Consider the following 4,527-nt stretch of genomic DNA (forward strand, 5'->3'; position numbering starts at 1 on the left):
AGATCAAGATGCAAATCTTTATTAATGAAGAAGTAACAAAAAAAAAAAGCTATGACTGTCCCCTCAGGGCTGCTTCAAAGTGCTATCATGGAGAATTCCATTGTATTTTGTAATAACTAACTGGATCTTTCCTTAGATAATGTGTGTATGTGTGTGTGTGTATTCATTTTGACTTAGCTTTTAACTTTAAAGGTAGAGAGTCAGCCTCAGAGTTAGGAAGAAATGGATTCTGGTCCCTCTTCTTATGCATAAGTGGCTATGTGACCTTCGGCAAGTTCTTTATGCAACTTTCTAAAACTGTCAATTGCAGAGGTGCCAACCTACATTGGTAGAGAAGAGTTCCTTATACTAATGAAGTCATAAGCCCAGTCCTTATTTCTGTCTCTTAACTTTGTGCTAAGTGGGATTAGAAGAAACTAGGCTGACACCACGATTTTACATGAGGGTCTGAGAAAAATTCTTTTTTCCCAAGAAAAAGGGCCTTAGTCTGGGGAGTTCCATTGTAACTCTTACCAAAGGCACACAAGCAGAACTCTAAGCATGTAGTATGCACTTAATAAACACTCAGTGTCTGAAATGAATTGCCATTGGTAGGGGAGATATCCTCAGTAGGAGTTCTGTGCATCTAAGAAATCAAAGGTCTAGATCTAGATCTAGATCTAGATCATTTTAGACATTTATTGAGAACTAGAGAGCCAATGTGGAATAGGGCCAGCTGTTGAATCAGAAAGACTTGAGTTTAACTCTTATCTACTAACTGTGGGCAAGTCCCAATTGCTTCAGGCAACTCTCTAAGGATATAAAATAAAGATGTGCAGTTTCAATAGAGGAAGGGTCCACACTGGGAATTATCTACAGAGATGAAATCATAGGTCTAGACCCTTGTGCCACACCCCCGCCCAAAAGAAAAATATTTTAAATTCCAACATTTTTTGAGACCTTAGAGCAGTAGTACTCTCAAATCTCAATGGAGGCTACTAATTTGTACATAAGGATTCTTGCAGGCCATATGTAAAATGTAATTTCTGTATTTTATTGTATTTTATTCATTTTGTTAAATATTTCCCAATTACATTTTAATCTGGTTCAAGCTGTACTCGGGAATGTTGTGGGCCTCATGTGGCCCATGGACCATGTGTTTTATACCTTTGCTGTAGAGGGTACATAACAATAACACTTTGCCTTTTTATAGCTCCTTAGTTTAGGCTACCAGTACATAAATTCTCTTGTTTTCTTTTTAGAATAACTGTTCTTTTTTATAAAAATCAGGTTTTCTCGAAATCAGAAACGATTCCAGGAACAAAATCAGAGCCAAGAGGAAGCCCAGAAGGTAAGTATTTAGAAATCTTATATACAGATGATCTTTTAACATTTTCAGAATGCATTAAGTGCAGTGGAAAATATTTGGGGGATCAGGGACTTGGGTTCAAATCCCTCTTGGGTGAGTCACTTAAGTTTTTTTTTTTCTTAAACCTTAAGATAAAAAGGATTGGAGTAGACATTGTCTAAGATGCTTACCATTACAAAATAGTCCTTTGATCCTCTGACATCCTATATTTTCCCTAAGAAGTTTATTAGTACCTTAGGGTTACCTTTCTGTGCTACAAAGAAATTTTTTGCTGTAACCATCTCAGCAGGCCAAGGAAGTATTTATCCTTGCAGATAATAAAAGGTGATTAACATAATAATCTCCTTAAGGCAACTGCTCAAAAAATGACCCTCTCCCAACACCGTTAGGGGAACATTTGATACCTGTTTTTGAAGTTGTTGTTTTTAACTAAACTTAAATTTTCATGTGTTTGTTTCCAGAATAACTGTGAGCCTTCTGCTCCATCCTGTGATTTACTTGACCTAAGTCCGTCTCCAAGCTCTATGACTTCTGGCTTGCCATTGGAAGGAGTCCACGCCATGAGTTCTCAATTTTCTGGCTTAAGTAAATGAATGTTCCATTTTGTTCAGACCAATCAAAGAAAAGATTCTGGGTGGGTAGATAATTAAATGCTACCTGAGAAGGAATAAAATCAAGTGGAGACTCCAGTCCTATATCAGGAGACCTCTGTTCTTTTCCACCTTATACAAGGGTTCTTAACCTGGGGTCTGTAAACTTGGATTTTTTTTTGCTTATTTTTATATTTTGATGACTCAATATAATTGGTAATCCTTTCTTCTATGTATTTTATGCATTTAAAAACATTCTGAGGAGGGGTCTGTAACACAAAAGAGGTTCAGAACCCCTGATCTAATGGGTAAATCTTTGCTAGATGACAACGGGACGTGCCTCTGGGTGGAAAGGGTAGCCAAAAGTATTGGGAAATTTTTGGAAGTGGGGCTGGAGAGCATTGGGGTTGGTAAGCTGAGTTCCTTGAATTTCTGCTCAATAATTGGTGCCCTCCCCATGGTATCTGACAAAATTTGCCAGGCTTTTTTCAGAGGCTGTGCAATGTCATTTCCACTCCTGTAGTTCTTCTAAACAGCACCCTTTAGCTTTCATTCTTAAAGTTTATCTAGGGTTTCTAATAAGCCATCTTCCAATCCTTGTCTGTCTTGGCCAGTATTTTATCACAGAAGTGAGTTGCTTCTTGCAGTTTTTAACAGTGCCTGAGCCCTTAACATATAGTTTGGCACATAGTAGTCACTCAATAAATGCTGGTTGACAGATTTCAGCAGTACTGCAGTATAAGTTTAGGAAATAATTGGTACAGGAAGAGGCAAGAAAGAATGCAAGTATTCCAAGTTGATTACAGAACAAAGCATGATAGACTATCACAATTAGGGAAGAGAAGACAACGCTAATAATAATAATAATGATGATAACAGGATTAGCCATGATAATAGCTAGCATTTATGTAGCACCTACTATGTGCAAGGCACTATGCTAAACACTTTACAAATATCTCATTTGATCTTCACAACCACCCTGGGAGTTAGGTGCTATTATTATCCCCGTTTTACAGTTGAGGAAACTGAGACAGACAAGAGAGATTAAGTAACTTGGTCACAAAGCTAGGAAGTATCAGAGGCTAGATTTCAACTCGGGTCTTCCTGAGTCCAGGCTTAGCAGTCTATCCACTGCACCACCCAGCTGCTTCTAGATCACATGCATAGTTCCACCCCACTTTTTTGGTTGTTTTTAAGGAATTTGAGGATTTAAGAGGGAAAAAAATGAAGAAAACTCCTAAAATACAGGACTGAAAATGCCTATCTGAAACCATTGTGTTTTTTCTCTTATGCCCCAAGGTTTTTCCAGAGCCAAAACACTCCATATAATTGATTTGGGGTTAGCATTTTTTCCAGGAGTTAGGTTTTCTTCTAAGGAACAGTGCTCAAACTGGATTGCACTTAAATTAAGCAAAAGCTATTTCTTCCCATTCATGATATGTTGCCTTCTTTCTTCTGTTGAACAGTGGGGCATTAGATGAATCATGAAGGAAAGAAGAGAAGTCTTTTTTGGTGTGTGAAGTTTTTAGATGAAGAAAGAAATTTCTCCCATGAGGGGCTCAGCTCAGTCATGTCTCGAGAATGTTTAATAGCTTGTCAGTCAGACACGTTAGAACACCGTGTGCCACCAGTAAGACTTTTGTAGTATTCTGTTGATGCACAGAGCAGGGAATGTAAACTCCTTTTACCTACCTGCACATATTTGGGAATTTTTTTTCCAAATTCTGGTATCTTTTAGCATTGAAATAACCTTATTTTTGTTCTTAGCCAGCAAAAAAAAAATGAAGTTAGAGTTGCCCAGTAGAAGGAATATTGGTTCTGGAGTCAGAAGAACTGGGTTCAAATCTCACCTCTGATCTTTACTCACTGTGACCTTGGGGAAATCACTGAGCTTCTCTGGGTCCCATTTGTAAAATGAAGGGGTTGGGCTACAAGGCCTTTGAAGTATTTTCCATCTGTAGATATGTGAGCCTTTGATCCTAAATATAATATTTCAAAGAGTTTTTCATGGTTTTATACCAAGGTTAATCTCCAGATATCCACCTTTAAAGTAGGTATTTTATATTGTGGAGAAGCCATCCAAATGACTGACTAAAGAAGGGTATTCTTGACTAAGCAGTAGTTGTGAAATAAGTCTCTTTTACCTTTTAGATGTCAGCTCTCCACGTTCCTCTGATGCTGACCACTCAAACCCTGTGTGTCACTCACAGATGGATTTACTGGCCTTGGAGAATCCAGAAATATCCCTGTAAGTACTGTATGAGAATCTTGAAACTGTCAGAAAGCACCCATTGCCTTTGTTATGGTGGGCCAACAACTGGGAACCTCACGTATGTCCTGGACCCAGATGATTTCTTTCACGTCACTTTTCTGACAAGAGCACACTGTTGTGGCCCACTTATAGCACACCAGGTATCTTTCCATTGACTTTTGGCTTATTTATGATTTTGATTCAAGAGTGTGAAATTCCATGATTTGTATAACCAGTGTGGGTGAGAACAAATGAAAACCATTACTGAAAAAGGTGGACTTTAGCAAGGAGCAGTTTGGGATCATGGAGAGCCCTGTGGACTACCATGTCAAGTGATC

At 38.3% G+C, this 4,527-nt stretch overlaps 1 long non-coding RNA gene across 1 annotated transcript; it reads left to right on the forward strand.

Moving 5' to 3' along the window:
* Positions 1 to 1,267: 1,267 nt before the first annotated feature.
* On the forward strand, positions 1,268 to 4,182 carry LOC114032912. The gene is made up of 3 exons (XR_003567903.1): positions 1,268 to 1,330; positions 1,810 to 1,933; positions 4,090 to 4,182. It is a non-coding gene; the product is annotated as an uncharacterized LOC114032912 (long non-coding RNA).
* Positions 4,183 to 4,527: the final 345 nt, after the last annotated feature.

Source organism: Vombatus ursinus, unplaced genomic scaffold (assembly GCF_900497805.2).
Source record: "Vombatus ursinus unplaced genomic scaffold, bare-nosed wombat genome assembly UNPS02005901.1, whole genome shotgun sequence".
In the NCBI taxonomy this organism is placed as follows: Eukaryota; Metazoa; Chordata; class Mammalia; order Diprotodontia; family Vombatidae; genus Vombatus; species Vombatus ursinus.